This window comes from Coenobita brevimanus, chromosome 84 (assembly GCF_032717465.1).
Source record: "Coenobita brevimanus isolate Jiangsu-jjx chromosome 84, ASM3271746v2, whole genome shotgun sequence".
Lineage (NCBI taxonomy): Eukaryota > Metazoa > Arthropoda > Malacostraca > Decapoda > Coenobitidae > Coenobita > Coenobita brevimanus.
The window spans coordinates 14661980-14680809 of record NC_137037.1 but is presented as its reverse complement, the minus strand read 5'-3'; positions in this window follow the sequence as shown (position 1 = coordinate 14680809).

The following is an 18830-nucleotide window of genomic DNA, read 5'->3' as shown; positions in this document are numbered from 1 at the left end:
CGATAACAACAACCTCAGAGTCGCGCGCCGCGACTTTAGTCCCTAATCCATACTCGCAAGTGTTTACGTCTTGTGACGGATCTTAGTGTGTTTTCCTCTCATTAACCTGTATTTTTTTTTCCACTTCTTGCAGTAAATGTATATCTTTTCTAATTGATTGTGTGCCTGTGTGTGTGTAATTCACCGGGTCGGTCAGGATCACTTGATGGTCGTGATCGTCAGCTTTTACCCTCCCGGAAGGGAGTTGAGAGCTCAAATAGTCCGATCTAAGGGCAAGGCTGTGACCTTATGTGTGTGTGTGTGTGTGTGTGTGTGTGTGTGTGTGTTTGATTTGCATGCAATTAATCTGGCACATAATTGCATTAAATGTATGTGTTAGGCATAAAACTGAACGATATCACTTGAAAAACTGTCATACGCAGCTGTGCGGAGTCAGGCTAACTTTCTGGGCTGTATAATTATAGTTTTGGGTATTGTCTTATCAACTTGGCTTAAATGCATGACTTGTATTTAGGTATTCTGCTTGTTCAGGAGTGGTTAAATTTATACTTATCACATAATGTATATCAGAAATATCACAATAATAAGTTTTTCCACTCAAATATATTGTTATAATTTTGGTCTTCAAAGTATCATAGAGGTCAGTTAAAAATCCTATTCTTGTCCTTATATTTAGATCTGTGAGAACAAAATATATTTCTTTTCAGGGGAGTATGTCAGGGCCGTATCGAAAACTCATGTTATGGGGGATAGGGTGGTGGAATGGTGGATTCTATAGCGTGTTCATGAAACCTGGTGAGGATCTCTAACCCCTTTCAACTCACTTCATGGTCAGATGTACTCATACTGGAGAGTCGATTTGACTTATAACCATGGAGACTCATTCCTAACTCATAGCCAAAGCTCTTCGATTGTTATGCAACCAAGTCTTAGTACTCGAGGTGTGAGATTGATTTAATTTCATCATGTAAAACCAAACAGACTATAGAGGAAGAACAGCCACACATGTGGTTGTTCCACTGTAAGAAATGGGCAAGATGACCTGTGTGATATACATAGAACGGAGCTTGTATGCCTTTTTTTCTCTGATGTTTCGCAGTGCACAGACCCACTCTTCAGGAAGTCTGAATAAGAAGGATCAGAGCTGATTAATTTATACACTTGATAATCCCTTCCCTATATCTGCCGCATCGTGATTGGCTCTGTAGGTTAATCCTGTGGCCTTACCTCGTCCCCCTGTCTTGACGCCAGTGCGACAGTTGCTTCATATTTAGAGACTGAAACCCCCACCTCTATGGTTATTTCATTTCTTGCACAAGTATCTGCTTCCTCCAAAATTTTTTTTATTTGTTTTTTCATTTTTTTTCAATTATTGTAGCTTCTTCCACTTTGGCAAATTTTTGTGCTAATGTATGTGCAGGACTAGGGAAGTGGACAGTTTATGCCTGCGTAAATCACATTTGCGTTCTGCAGTTTCCGTCATAATGCCTCGTCTTTTTCGCTTATATGCAGGTGCAGACAAAAGGAACAGACACTGCCTTATCCCGGGCGCACAACAACTGTGTCAGTTCTGGCTTATACCCACCGGGGTGGATGGAGGGGGAGGGTGAAGAGGTATCTCCTTCCCGTCGCCTACTACCACCTGATACCATTCCGCCACTCTCCCCATTTTAGCTCATCAGCCAAAAATAACCCAGTTCTTATGCGTCTGAGCTAAGGCAGTGTCTGTTCTTTTCGTCTGCAGATACACATTTTTTTTAACACTCACTAGACAGTATGCTGTTCAGTATACTCCTCTCATTCCTAGTTATTCCTTCTCTACTCTTCATTGCTTCACCAGTGTAAAGTCCTCTGGAAGCTGCGATCCTCAGGCCTGCGTTTTGTATCGTTTGATTGTTAAGAACTAAACCTTTGCCTGAGTCAGGGATGCAGCAGGTATGAAGAAGGGATTATCCATTGCATATTAATGTCTCAGTTCTGATCCTTCTTATTCGGTCTCTGAAGATGGGTTCTGTGTAGTCCGAAATGTTTGAGAAAATAAAGCATTCAAGCTCTATCCTGTGTATATCACGCACCCAACTTGTCCAGTAACAGTCTTTGCTACCTAGGGGTGAGGGTGGTGGGTGGGGCTAGGGTGAAGGTTGTTGGTGTAGGGACAGAAGGGTGGGGGATGAGGGTGGTGGGTGGGGCTAGGGTGAAGGTTGTTGGTGTAAGGACAGAAAGGTGGGTGGTTAGGGTGATGGGTGGGGGTAGGGTGAAGGTTGTTGGTGTAGGGACAGAAAGGTGGGGGGTGAGGGTGGTGGGTGGGGCTAGGGTGAAGGTTGTTGGTGTAAGGACAGAAAGGTGGGTGGTTAGGGTGATGGGTGGGGGTAGGGTGAAGGTTGTTGGTGTAGGGACAGAAAGGTGGGGGATGAGGGTGGTGGGTGGGGGTAGGGTGAAGGTTGTTGGTGTAGGGACAGAAAGGTAGAGGGTGAGGGTGGTCGGGGATGGGGCGGTGGGATGAGAGTGGAGAGGATTATAATCTGATGGACTTGTTAGCTTTAGAGGTTTCGTTTCACCTTTTCCTTAGGGGCTTAATCTACACATTACACCTTTATCTCCTTGCACGTTACAGATGAAAACTGGAAATATCTAGATAACAAACACACTAGACTGTTAGGGTTGGGAGGAGGGGGACGGCATAGTGGAACGTATTTTCATTACCTTTAGAAGTTTCGTAACGCCTTTTCCTTTTTTGTTGATTTTGCATATTTCACATTTATATCCTGCTTTAAGCAACTGATGCAGATATGTTGATATTAAAATAAGAAAATATTTTAGCAGTTCTTATTCCCTTAACCTATGATATCTCTTGTACTCGAACCTGGCCAAAACTGCCATACAAGTACAATATCCCCATCTTGAATAATGAGATGTAAGAAGAGATGAACACTACGTTTACGATGCTAGTCGTGAAGAGGTGCAATGGAAAAGATGTAGAGCCATAGTACTGTCTTATTCTGCCATTGGGCTAAGTACAATAAGCTGCAAAGGGGCAAAAATCTTATCCAAGAAGGTAAAAGAACTGTAGACTAGAATATCGTGTCTCACTCTTAGCTGAACAATATCGTCCAACACTGGCTGGAAAAAAAATAGACGACTTTTCAAGATCTTAAGTGAGTTAATGGTGACAGTATGAACACTCTCAGGTTCTTGCTTCCTGGGGGGGGGGGGGAAGAAGAGAAAAAAGAAAATTCGTCTGGAGTTACTGAAAATACTAGAACTGTCCCAATAATGCGAGAGATAAAATGAAACCCACAGTGAAAAAACACTGATTACAGTTACGTACAGCCTGGTTGTTATGACAATGTATCTTCGTTCAACCATGTAATGAACTGGGTGAAAGTTGTGGCTGACATCAGGGCAAACTAATTACATTCCGAATTTAATTACAGCGATTTCCGTGATTGATGCTAAATCGCTTGTCGGCAGATGAGTGTTTTAGGTGTGAATATATAGAATAGAATTAAAGTGTAGGCTATTTCCCTCACCTTTAGTATGGTGACTCTAATTTATATTCTTATATTCTAGGCTGTAAACGATATATAATTCAATAAGAGGAGATTCTCAAACTAGAGGAGCTAGATATAGTCTCCATTAACCCCATCCCTGCTAGAGGCCTGTTTTTAAGTTGAAAGAAATCGTCTGTGGCAGAAAGAATAGAATAATGATAACGTCCTCGGGTGAAAAGAAGGAATTTTTAATTATTGTCCATGTTTAATGCGTATTCATCTATGGCTAGGGGGTCAGCGAGTGATAGCTTTGCAAATATAGCTTTACAAATACAAACTATATTTAAGCAAGTACTTATACTGTTTATTATTTCAACCCCTTTAGTACAATGGTGTACTCCTTTGTTCTTGTTCTTTCTAGACGACTTAAGTTTACTGTTGGGAAACCTTTCGCAGAGTCAATAATCTGTTAATTTTCATCAATCGTAAATATCTCATCTCTTTCCTGAATGCTGAGACCTAACAGATTAACATTAGATTACGGTACTAGTCATGAAGAAGTGCAGTGGATAAGATGCAGGCCCGTGGTACTGTTTTATTTATTTTGACAGTGAGCTTCGGAGAGTAGGTTGCGAAAGGACGAACATCTACGCGAAGTTAATCAGCTTTAGAAACAATCCTCATTTAACTCTGCTACAGAGGCCTCCACAAAGGTAAATAAATTCGTCATGTTATGGCAAGAGATAAACAAGAGACCTCCATAGGCTGGCGGGGTTAAAGGGAGTAAGTTAGTTTACAGTGTAAGAATTACAAATTCTCATGCTCCTGTATCTTTTTCTTGCCGCATGTTCATCCCATTCTCTCTCTCTCTCTCTCTCTCTCCTTGAGTGGAGCCAGGGGTGTAGACCAGGTTGTCCAGGCAGCGTTTTTTTTTTTTTTTTCCTTCTCGCTACACTTAGTCATTCGGTCATATTGGCTCCGTCGGAGCGAGTTCAGTGAGAAATGACTCGGCTCGTCGTGCCTTTGCTCGAGGATAGATAAGATAGTTCGGCTATTCAAACCACAAAATCATCAGAAAAGCCGTGTTATGACATTAAACCAACCTATACCTAACCAACTTGGGCCTAACCTAACGTTAACTTAGTATAATACTTTATTTCTCTTAGGATGAGAAAGGTGCAACGTTGCCGAGTCTTTTCCTTAGGTACTATCCAACGTTGCCAACATGACTGGATGACCAAGTATACCAGAAAAAAATAAAATGTGTCCAGGCAACACCCTAGTTTTCACAATGTGATAGGTATACTTCACCTGTACGCACATTTCTCTTCTGGGTATTATTTCTCTCACACAAATACGATGCAATTCATTCGTGTTTCATTAAATTTAGGTTTCACTTCCAGCATCTCGTTCTTGGTTCAGTGATTTAACGATACTGTGTACCAAAATATCAAACATATTTAGCTGGCAGAGAGAAGCGGGGTGCAGAACACTGATTACCATACTGCATTTTGCTAACCGATTAGGGCAACACCTCAAAACATTCTTGGATCAGGTGCTGCTCTCTCTCTCTCTCTCTCGTCGACTTCACCTCACACGCGAAGCCAGAACATAGGCGGATTAAGGGGGGGGGGGCCGGGACCATGACCCCCCCAAAAGGAAAAAGAGTATATTATGCCACCCCCCCCAAAAAAAAAAAAAAAAAAAATGTTTGAAGCCTCTTTCCCTTGATGTGATGTCACTGGAAAAATATAGACTAATGCGAAACTGAACATGAAAAAATTAAAGAAAAAAATTGTACACGAAAATGTTTTTGATGGTTTCTTATTTAATTTTGGTAGCTTTGGGTATGTTTATGAACGTTCGCGGCGAAGGTTTCGGCGTGAGCGCGTGGGTGTTGTGTTGGACTGCTGGTTGTGTGCGTGAGTGGGCAAGTGGCCATCCGTTAGCGTTTGTGTACAACTGCTTTACATTTCTTAACAATAAAGCGGTCAACGTCTCAGCCGGCGATATCATTTTTTTGGGAGGAAAAAAATCCAAGCTTTCTGTGCCTGAGGTTCCTGTGGCTGAGAAAACAGCAGGTGAACGGATTTCTGCCACAGGGAAGATTCCTCCAGCTCCAGTAGGATCTGTTGAGAAGCAAATCACAGTTGATGGGTGAGTTATCAGTTTTACATACATGTTCCAATTGATATACAGTATATATATATATATATATATATATATATATATATATATATATAGAGAGAGAGAGAGAGAGAGAGAGAGAGAGAGAGAGAGAGAGAGAGGAAAGACATCTTGCCAGACTATGTGCAAAAGGCAGGGACCACATGCTGACACGTATTTGGTTTATTGTTTAGATTGCACCCAACGTCTTGGCTTGGACGGCCAGCACATCCAATCCTCTGGTGCAACATTGTTATGTGTGGTGTGTTTTATGGCATCTGGATGATTCTGATCTTTATTATTGTTGGAAATGCTTTGTTGCCCGTTAAGAAAAAGCCACCTAACCTAACTCACTAACCTAACCAAACCTAAAAATTTTAGGTTTGGTTAGTGAACCTTACCAAACATATAGTCAAACCTAGCTATAATTCAGACCTATCCTAGCCTAAAATCTAACCTTGCCAAACATATAGGTAACCTAAAGCCTAACCTAACATTACCTAAAACCTAGTGGCGTCACCAGGGGTCTTTTTTTTTTGGGGGGGGGGTTGGCTGTAGCCTTAGCATAGGTAGATGGGTATGGGCGAATGAAATCTATGCAGCTGGGGGATCCGGATTTTTTTTTTTTTTTTTTTTTTTTGAAAACTGAATAGTTTCCGGGACTTTTTGAGGCCTATGGAGGAATAAAAAGTGGAAAGGAGTGTCATAGATCTATAACTGAGAAACCTACAGGACACCTAAATATTAATGGGCCTGAATTTAAATTATATGGTTAAATGGATAAAAACGGGATGGGTGAGAGGTGAGTCAGTTTTGAGCCGCAGGCATATAGTGTATGTTGGTGGGGTATTTTCTGTTTTTATTATTATTATTTTGGGAGGTTGCAATTTTGGGCGGCTGAGCGCTTGAATTGGAGGGGCTAAGCCCACCTAGCCCCCTCCTGGTGACGCCACTGCAAAACCTAACCAAACCTAACGTAAAACCTAACTTAAAACCTTATCTAACCAAGCCTAACCTAACCTAAAACTGAACCTATTTTAACCAGCATTTTGAGAGCATGTATCATGGTAATGTTAAAAATGAAAACTTTTTTTTAATAGGGTAAAATTTCTCATTTCTCGATAAGTAGGTTAATCTAATGTAGGTTTAAGTTTATCATTTGTGGATGAATTTAATACATTTCCAGTTAACCAAAATATAAGTGTGATTATTAAGTACCATACATACAGTACAGTTTGTAAGAAAAGATGTTCTCTGATTTATCGACCTAGGCTGCAGGCAGAGTAGAAAAAGACCAGACATGAGATGGAAGGACGAAATATAAAAGACTAGGAAAGACCATGGTAGAGATCAACGCAAAGAATTCATGGAGATGGTTTGGGGAGGCCTGTGTTCAGTAATGGACAGTAAATAGATGATGATGATGACTGACTGTGATGGGTTTCAAATAAATCTAACCAAATATACACAAAACCAGCACCTACCTGATCAACTGTGATGGTTGGAAGCAAACGCCTGAACAACGGCGCCCTTAACAACGGCGATTCACAGTCAACACTAAAGTCATTGTCAGCATAACCGTATCGACGAGACTTTTCTTTGCTATTAAACTTCAGACGATTTATATGTCTGTGGTGGTTGTTGGTGTTTATCATGTAATGGTGCTACTTTTCTTGTGTTTTGTATGTCATTATTACAAATCTACCTTTTTGTTTGGTATGTGCAACCTATTGATGTATTTAAAAGCTGTCCATTAAACTCATGCAATTATTGTTGTATATACTCTTGAAATATATTATGTATTGTTTATTTACATACCGGGTACGAATTTTTTTCTCCGGGGTCATTTGAATGCAGATTATATGCAAATCGTCCAAAATAAGTAAAATATTTTGTGATGCTGATGCACTGGTTCGCTGTAATAGCCGTTTACTTATGACTATTTGTGCCAAAAGAATATACTGCAACAATACTAGACGATTTAGTATAGCATACAATACTTAAGTATACTAGGCTCTCTGATATGTTGCCCCCCAAAAAAACAACAACAACACTTCCCAAGATCTGCCTATGCCCCAGAAAACTCTTATTTACACACACACACACACACACACACACACACACACACACACACACACACACACACACACACACACACACTAATTCACAGCTGACTTGACGAATTTACAAGAAGTGGATCCTGTGGGTATGCTGAACAGTAACTTTTGGTATCTCAGAAAATTGTCTTAGTTAATACATCGTCTAAAATTACAGAGAGTCAAAATTATGATTATACACTTATAACAGACTGGATAAATATGCCATGAACACGTATGACAAGCTGCTACAGCACTATTAAACACACAGACTGTTGTTATGATATTTACAATTTATAGCTTTGATTCATATATTCTGTTTTTATTTTGTACAGTTAAATGTTAACATTTCACCTTCTTCACTTTCTTATAAATATTGTTTTTTCTTTTCCTGTTAGTTTGTACCTTTCACTGTATCGCTTCACTTTCTCTCCTTTCTCGGTCTTCTTCCTTAGCTTTTTCTTTGGTAGACACTGTTTACACTAGCTTCATTCACAGATGCACTTGCGGTCTACATAATAGTTTTCATTATAAGTACCATTACCGAAGTTCTTTTATGCCATTAAGATCTTTGCATATTACAGGAACACTGCCTCTTAATGTTCATTGCTGCCAAAAAAAAAAAAAAAAAAAAAAAAAAAAAAAGGCAATTTGCAAAATTTTCCCAGATTTGCAGTATTGCATACTCATTCATAACTAACAAAAACGCTCTCTACGACTCACCACTTATTCGCTGGCAAGGCATTTTTGTATCAACATGTCCTCTACTAAAGTGATAGAACGTCTATGATTTCAAGCTTTTGTTACCGTGCTAATCTGTCAGTATCATGTGTATATTTTATTTCCGGTCATACACGTAGCTGTAAATTACTTCACTGTTCACCTGTATAAAACCCTTCCCTTGCTTTTTTGCCGTCTTTTTATGAATCTTTTCATTATAATAAATTGCCATTTGTTGATCTTCCTTTATGTTTTTCTCGCTATGTATCTTTCATTTGTTCAGTTTTCCATTTTTTTTTTCGTCTTTTCCTCTGATTTTATTTCCTTGCGCCATTCATTTTTAAAAAGTTTGTATTAACCATTATTTTTTCATTTTTCTTCACTGACTGCAATAGTCACGTTTTTCTTTTAGTGATTTACTTCCCTTCAGGACAATTATCTGTTTATCAATATTTCTATCTGTCTGTTTACATCTATCTATCAATCAATCAATCAGTCTACCTATCTACTGTATAAATATACAGGTATATATATATATATATATATATATATATATATATATATATATATATATATATATGTGTGTGTGTGTGTGTGTGTGTGTGTGTAATATATATTCATCCTTATGTGAAATCATATCCTTATCTTATTTATCACTTGTCACAATCATCATATTCCCGTTTTTACTTTAATTTTGCGTGTTATCATTTTAATTTTTCAATCATATTGCAGTACCATTACACTTACCCACGTAGACTATGCATCAGCTTTAATCACCAAGAAAAAGACAAGCCCCTAGATTGTTTATGGACTTTTATGGAACTAGTAGGTAGGCCTATCATCAATCTGCATCCCACATTACAAACTACGGTCAGCAACGTTAATGGGATGTCAAACACGCTCTATATTCTACCCCTGCTTCAAAAAATTACCATCAAAATTTGGAGGCTTGCCCGTCACTTCGCGATTTAAGGTGTGAGCATACGAACCTTATCTCCATAATATGTCCTGCATTCAGTGTAATGTCTTAGAGGCGCCCAACCTATATTCGTCACTTAGAGAGGCTTGGTTTAGTTTCATGATAGAAATGTCACAGGATGTACATTAAATTGCACCTTTCAGTTTATTTTTAGACGTGGAACATCTGTACGAGGTGTCCATTCATTTATTTCCACCCAAAGGTTTTTCATATGCAGGGTGCTAAAATGCGTAGGTTTCAGAGATGCCCATTTTACGGACCTCATGGTTTCGCATCTTTGAAAACAGCCAAGTAGAGGTCCAGAAAGTATCGAAAGGGATGGTACGTGTATGTACATATACCATTAAAGTAATCACTATTTCTTTAATGACAGCCTTTTATGTTTTATTTTTGCTGTCCAAAGATACTTTAATATACCTATAGAGATTTTTTTTTTTTTTTAAATAACAGAACGGAGGAAGGAAAAACAAATGGGGGAAAAAAAATAATCCATACATCGGATTCCTGGTGTCCTCTGTTCATAAAATATCTGTAACAGTTAGACTTGAACAGTTGTAGGTTGAAATTTGGAGGAAAACAACTCTGGGGAAGCGAGTTCCAGAGAGATGCAGTTCGGGGAATGAAAGAATTCTGATAGGCAGAAGTTCTGCAATATGGTTGAGTGACATTCCAGTCATGAGCGCTACCAGATGCCCGTGTAGCACGAGGGAAGGCATTGAGAGGTGGCACCATGGACGCAACTTCGTCTGAGCATTTGCCAAAAAAATATCTGTAAAATAATGCAAGGGAGGCAACATTCCTTCTTACTTGCAGGGGAGGTAGTTTATATGTAATGGCAGGGTTGTTAATGATTCTAACAGCTTTATTCTGAATTTTGTCTAGTTGTCTTAATGCAACCTATCCACAACCATTCCACAAGGGTGAGCAGTATTCAAGCTGAGAGCGCACATGACTCTTATAAATTATAGCTAACTGCTTATCGGCGAAGAAGTTACGGACTCTGTACAATAATCCAAGTTTCTTTGAGGCGGTTTTAGCAAGTGATCTGACATGAGAGGTCCAGCTGAGGGCACTGTTAAGTGAGACACCAAGAATTTCAATACTTTTGGAGATGGGAATATTAGTAGCACTGAAGGTAATGTACGAATCTGGTAATATCTGTCTATTAGTAAAGAGAAGGCTGTATGAGGGTGTTGTGGTACCGACTGCATTATATGGGGCTGAAACATGGAATATGGGTGTAGCAGAGAGGAAAAGTTTGAATGTAATGGAGATGAGATGTCTGAGGAGTATGTGTGGAGTGACGCGTATGGATCGAGTGCAAAATGATGAAGTGCGAAGGAGAACTGGAGTTGTTCGGGAGATGGCTGGTAGAGTTGAGCAGAGGGTGTTGCAATGGTTTGGGCATATGGAGAGAATGGATAATGAGCGATTGGTGAAAAAGATAACTAGATCTGATGTGAGAGGTGTAAGGCTGAGAGGAAGACCACGAATAGGATGGATGGACAGTGTGAAGAGAGCGCTGGATGCGAGAGGGATGTCTGTTGAGCAAGGAAGAGTGGCTGTGCATGACAGAAATAAATGGAGAGAAATTGTGAATGAATAAGTGATGACGCAGCCCTGAGGGGATATTCTCCCGCATTTGGTCTGATCAGCTAGTCGGTCAGGTGCGGGTAAGGGGATGGGTCTGTTATGATGTGGCAGGGGTAAACCAGTTCTGCTGTCGGGCCCTGCTGCGGATGTCACTGATTGCATTGCGCAGTTGACCCTTGTGCGGTGTGATGCGGTGAGGATCTGTCCGTTCTCCCTTTTGGAGCTAAGATGCGAATGAATGTGTTTAAATGGATGAGTAAATGGAGAGTGAGTCGTCCTGTCTCGGCTACCTCCCTTTCCTTGGGGGAAGCAGCCTAGGTATATAGATAGATAGATAGTAAACTGTATATATTTAGTTTTACTAGCATTAAAAGAGACAAGGTTGTTTTGTCCCCATTCACTGATTGTAGATAGATCTTGATTTATGGAGATGGCTGTACTGAGTTGAGAGGTAGAGATATTAGACTTTGTAAATGGATGTCTGAGTGTGAATGAACTATGTAGTGTTGAGTCATCTGCATATGAGTGAATGGGATTGTGAGTGACAGATAAGAGATCATTAATATGAACCAGAAATAGGGTTGGCGCCAGAACTGATCCCTGCAGCACGCCGGCATTAATTGAGTGGAAATTCGAATATACATCATCTGCTTTTACTCTTATTTTCCTGTCACTAAGATAAGAAGAAATCAAAGGAACAAAAGACGTTAGTCCATAGCAAGGGAGTTTGGACAGCAGGGAACGGTGCCATACTCTGTCGAAAGCTTTAGAGATATCAATAGCTACAGCATGAGTTTCTCCAAAAAGATCAATTGATTGATGGATGGTATGAGTTAAGAGATTGAGTATGTCAATGGTGGATCTTTCGTGGCGAAAACCGTATTGTCTATCACTAATTAAGTTGTTGGATTCAAGATGTTTAACAATATGCTTATTAATTAAATTTTCAAATACCTTACCAAGAGAAGATGTGACAGCTATTGGTCTGTAATTGGAGGGGTCAGACGAACTTCCTTTCTTCGGAACTGGGTGGATATTGGCTTCTTTCCATGAATTTGGGAATAAAGAACTATGTATGCATAGTCTGAATAATTTAGCTAGGACAGAGGCAAGTTCAGGGGAACACTTTTTCAAAACAATTGGCGGAATTCCATCTGGGCCTGGAGCTTTGTTGGTAGGTAAATTGTCTAGGATGGATTTTACGAATCTTGTCTGTATTTTAAGTGGGGCAGTTTCGGGAGAATCAAGTTCCAGTACTGAAACATTCTGGCTGGTATCATCTATGGTAGAGTTCCTTGCAAAAGTACTAGCAAAGATATCTGCTTTCCCACGTGGGTCATTTGTAATATTGCCATCTGAAGATTTTAGTGGGGGACTGGAAGATGACTTGTTAAAGTTATTATTGAAAGAATTAAGAGTTGACCAGAATATTCTATTGTCATTAGGGTTGTTAAGTAGTTTTGATGCTTGCTTTTGAAGAAAGTTTGATTTAGATAGATTTAATACAGCTTTTGCATGATTTCTAGCAATTTTAAATTGGGAGAGTGATTCAGATGTTTTTGATTTTAAGTAAGAGTTATATGCTAATGACTTTTAGGCTGTTGCTCTGGCACAATTGCCATCAAACCATTTTGGAGAGTTTGATCTTTTAGTGAATTGTTGACTTGGTATGAATAAATCCATACCAGCTAGTATTAAGTCGCAAATGTGGGACTGGGTAGAATTGGGATCACTAGAGAAGAAAGACTGCCATGGAACATCAGCAAGATAATTTCTAAATCCATCCCAGTCTGCCCTGTCAAAGTGCCATCGGGTCACCCTGACAGGTTCGGAATGGGGAGGTGTAGGAGGGTTAACTAATGAGGCTTTGATGAGATTGTGGTCAGAGGATCCAAGTGGTGACAGTACCTCTATCCTGTATTGATCTGAATTATTTTCAAGAATAAATCCAAGAGATGGGCATTATGGTCAGGATTATCAGGTATTCTGGTTGGTTGCTTTACCAATGCAATGATACAGTTAGTTTCGAGAGGATAACTGGCCTGTTCCATATAATATTTAACCGCATGATGACATTTTATTCTTGGTACACAAAGACATTTATTCAGCTGAGAGACCTCTCTTAGTGAATTCGGGTTAATTCAGTTTGTTTCTAAGTCCTTCACTGCAAGACGTCCCTTCTAAGCTAAAATAAAATAAAAAATCTGGTGCAGGAAGAATAAAGTATTTAAGCAGAAAAAAAAAGGAGGGACATCATCGTATTAAAGGGGTTAAAATAATTCACGAGGAAATTATATTCGTGCAGGTGATAGATGATGTTGTACATCGCCCACAAAAGTCTTGTCGCCTCTCCTGCATCTCTTTCTGTGGACTATGACAATTAGCTTCAAGAATTCGCAGCAACCGACACTGAGACTTTACATGGTCACAGATCGTTGTCATCAAGTGTCGTCTGCTTCAGATTCATCAGACTAATTTTCGGAGTCTGTGGAAAGAAAGGCGAGAGAAGTGACAGGACTTACGTTGCCGATAGCACAGTACAGTCAACAGAACAATTTTTTGAACCTATACATAGTGGAACCATCCTAAACATGCATCAGTCGAGATAGGATTCTTGTTTTTTTTTTTCCTCAGGCTGTAGACATTTCTCATATGTAATTAGGAAGACACATTTTTTTCCCCATGCAGCTGTTTAAGTCAGCATTTGTGAGTCACTTAACTCTGTAAATGTTATATAAATTCCATATTACAAATTGTAGTCAGCAATGATATAAACAGATCAGACATCTTGTATCAGCATCACATGTTTAGCAATATTGTCGTCATGAAATGGGGATATAGGTGCATATGCACACTATCCCTCCTTTTAGTTTATATAATACGACACTTAGACTTTTCTTATCACTTTTGAGACTTGGAATTCCTGAAACGGAACTACAGAGAGAGTGTCATGGAATACTATGCTTGCACTGATTTTAGCACAGTTTTGCATGTTTGTAAATACACTGAACTCTGCAACCTGACCTGTGGTAATGAGTGTATACTTTACCAATAGTTTCTACTGTACATAATATTAGTGTGGAATAAAAAGCTCAAAAGTATTGGGGCTAAATATTTCAGTATTCATATTCACCACTTCAGTATTCTGTTTCAGCTCTTCAGTATCCACCTTTAGTTCCTTGGTAACCGACACTGGTGCTTCAGAATCCAGGTTCAGAACTTAGTAAGTCAAGTGTTTCAGTATTTGGATTCAGTGCTTCAGAATCCCAGTTTAGCACCTCGGAATCCGGGTTCAGAACTTCGGAATCCGGATTATAGCGTCAAAATCCGGATTTAGAGTTTCGGAAGCCAAGCTCAGATTCCCAGAAGATGCAGACTGCACTGTGGCCTCCTAAACGTTGGTGGCACGGGTGCTGCTGTACCCGATGCTCAGCCGGAAACTCTCCTTGTACCTGTGGACAAAAGTAGACATTGTTCAAAAAGTGTATAGTGTTAAAAAGACTAAGGTTAGCCACGGAAAATTAACTATAGATCAGCATCACAAAAAAAGAAAGTTTATTTGACACAGGAAAAAAACATTTAACGAACTTGGTAATAAAAGCTCACTTAACAAAACACATAAACGAAACTTTTCTCTAAACACTTTGAAATACATTATATATCATGTGAATAAGTATGAGTAAATAAAGTTTCAATAAGTCAGCAAAATATCAAAGAAATGCATTGCCATACTGTACAGCATATACCTTAAAATACTCAAGAGGTTTCTCGCACATATATATATGAAGAGCTTATGCTGACTGGTACGGGTGTTAATTTACATTAAGAGAATAAGACAATAAGCCTGAACAGTCTTGCCAGGTAGGTGGTACGCATTCCACCCCCCCACCCCCTCTGTGTTTACAGGCATGCTTCAAGTTTCGAGCAATATGGTAGCGATGTATTTCGTTATATCTGACTGGAAAAAACTCTTTATAGGAGATGCTGTACAGTAGGGATTCCAGGTAATTAGATATAACTAGACAAAGTTCCTTAAATATATTACTCGAAACTTGAAACTTTCCTGTAAATGCAGACCTGGGGTTGGGCGGTGGGGGGGGGGGAGGGGTGTCTATATATACCCAACACAAATGAACAAAACAGGGGACAAAGCACAGCGCTAAGCACCGATCCCTCGCCGAATCTTGGCAGGAACTGAAGCTATCCAGGTTGGGAAGGTTTTTGAACGGCGGGAAATGTGCATACCAACATCACATGGTATGTTTCATCCGGCCATACCTACCTAGAGATGATCCTCTCACTACAATGACATCATATATATTATCATCAAACAATTACGTTCAGCTTGAATGAGATTTCTCACACAGGTGTGGTGAATGTTGAAACGTTCATTAACGCCATCACTGTTTTATCTTCATTCTCGAAACCACCAAATTATCGCATTCAGCTACGACAGAGCTTTCAAACTGGATAAGGTCAAAATATATCACCTCTTTACGAGACATCTCCCTTTAGCTGTATAAAAACATCATGTGGTGATAATAACGTTATATATATATATATATATATATATATATATATATATATATATATATATATATATATATATATATATATATATATATATATATATATATTATATATATATATATATATATATATATATATATATATATTATATATATATATATATATATATATATATATATATATATATATATATATATATATATACATCTCCCTTTAGCTGTATAAAAACATCATGTGGTGATAATAACGTTATATATATATATATATATATATATATATATATATATATATATATATATATATATATATATATATATATATATATCTTAAGAAATATCGTCTCTTAAACTATTAATGTTAATCTGTTCTGCACCAGTAGTCAGTGTCATTCGTTTCAGAAGTACATGATGTACTGTATACTGTACAGTGAATATTTTTTCACTGATAATTATGCTAATGTAAATACTTTAGTTCTGCATATGGGTATTTATGTTAGGACTCCATATTATAATTACAAATCATAATAGATAGATAAATAGACAGATAGACAGCTCTATGCGAGCCTGGGAATGGGAAATGATCTTGCAAGTTACACTGAGGAAAAGCTGACGACAGATTAGGAAGTAGCAAGTCAGGAGATGATGCAGTTAGTTTGTCAGCGAAACACCAGGTGAACAAAGCCTAGTGACCATACACACACATACACACATACTCACACACAGGCTTCTAGAACTTTCCAACCACAGTGAACACACGTGACACGACTCCTGTTTCACCAGAATTTAGGAAAGAGAGCTCAGAAGGAGAGAGGCGATAGAATCGGCAGGTAGTGGGGAGAAAGGCTTAGCAACTTGGAAGAGAGAGAGAGAGAGAGAGAGAGAGAGAGAGAGAGAGAGAGAGAGAGAGAGAGCGAGACAGGGAGAGAGGGACTCTACTTATACTCACTCGTGTGCGAGAGACTTGTTAATATTTCCAAGACAAATAAAAATAGTCCCATATACTTCTTTATCTCTCCTTGTCATTGCATGACAAATGGGAACCAAGATTATCAACGTACCAACAACTCAATTATAACAACCGCTCGTCCACAAGTCTAATATATATAACTTCTCTACAAGTAACTACAAAGTCTTCTTATGACATTTGGTAGCAGCGAACGTATACGAACCTCGTCTACGAATCAACAGTGAATTCCTACAAAATATCAAGATTGAAAACAAGAATACCTCTCACAACCAACTCACAACTAGCTCCTGATAGTATTCTCTCCAACCAGCCCCCTCCGTCTCCCTGATCATCACGCTGATGTAGAGGTGAAGAGGTCACAGGACGCCTTGCAAGTAGTTTAACAAAGTACTGATACAAACAATCTTGAAATTTCTACGACGAACCAACGAACTACAACCATCTACAATCAACTACAAGTAACAACTCTACGAGTCGTCTGTATAATCTTCTACACGCACCTACAAGTAGCGGCAGTCTTCATCCCACAACGAGTAAATCACAAGAGAAAAGGACCTAGAAAACACCGAGAAGAAAAACAAAACAAACAATCGAAGAATGAGACACAACTCACACCTCACAACCACCAGACCTCACCCTCCTCTCTCTGCTACCGTCCCCCAACCTCCACCGCTGACGCAGGAGTGAAGAGGTCAAGACGACGAAGCAAATACCAAGTCCATATTCACGACTCATCTTACTCATCTTCACTCAAGTTACTCATCGCTCATTTACCACAGTTACCAGTGTGGGAAGTCGACGTCACCATACGTGTGCTGAAACGACGCCAAGCCGTGTGTCTGACACCCCACAACACGTCAATCACCCCGTGAAGGACAACGCTATCACCACCTGCACCATCACTAACACCATTCCCACCATGGTAAAAATTAGTGAGTTACATAATTACTTCATTTATACAATACACAGTGATAGGCAACACATTTTGCACAAACATATAAAACGTGCTGTATAGTTACAACTTAAATACATATACCTACTTCAATTATCATCATAATTCAGTCATTAAATACTTGCACCAACAATAAATATTCTACACTGTATATATTCATTCATTTATTATAACATTTATTTACTACCAACGAGTGTTACCATTTATACCTACATAAAATACGTGTTTCATACATACAGCTATACATTATTATATCTACAAAGTGATAAAGAAAATATACCATCACAGTTACTCAGTGAGCGATTAAGAGAACTATATTAAACATTTATTAATTAAAGCTACCTAGTGGAAACATATAAATTAAGTTACAAGGTAAACTAGGGAAAAAAAAATGGCCGACACAAATGACGTTAGCAAGAGTGAACATCTTTAACACAATCGTGAAGACAGTGATTTCCACACAGTGCTGACACACATATTACCCACGATAGGTACAAGTGAACAACAAGTCAGTGTATATAGTTAATACTGTATATAGTGTATATATATATATATATTTTTTTTAATATAAAATAACAAAATATGGGACTATATAATATCATTTTCAGTAATATCTGTGCAATATAAGCTAAACCTTAAAAAAGGGTCCCAAGGGATTTAACCAGCAATTATGCAACCATGAACAACACAGAAAAAGCGTAGACAAACGAAGACAAACAAACTATAGAAAATCAATACATACATAAAAAAAAAAAATAAAAAAAGAAAAAGTAATAGAGTAAGATCACATATGTCAGGACTGCAATTATTACAATTATGTAACTACAAACGATATGTAACAATTATGTAACGACAAACGATTGCATTATGTTACACTTGCTACAGTTATGTAACTACAAACAATATGTACCATTTATGTAACAGTTGCATTAACAAGATGTAACTTTTATGTAACTTTAACTACAATTATGTAACTACAAACGATATGTAACAATTATGTAACGACAAACGATTGCATTATGTTACACTTTGCCAATTATGTAACAGTTGCATTAACAAGATGTAACTTTTATGTAACTTTAATTAACTACAATTATGTAACTACAAACAATATGTACCATTTATGTAACAGTTGCATTAACAAGATGTAACTTTTATGTAACTTTAACTACAATTATGTAACTACAAACGATATGTAACAATTATGTAACGACAAACGATTGCATTATGTTACACTTTGCCAATTATGTAACAGTTGCATTAACAAGATGTAACTTTTATGTAACTTTAACTACAATTATAAGGCCAAGACACTTATGTAACAGTTGCATTAACAA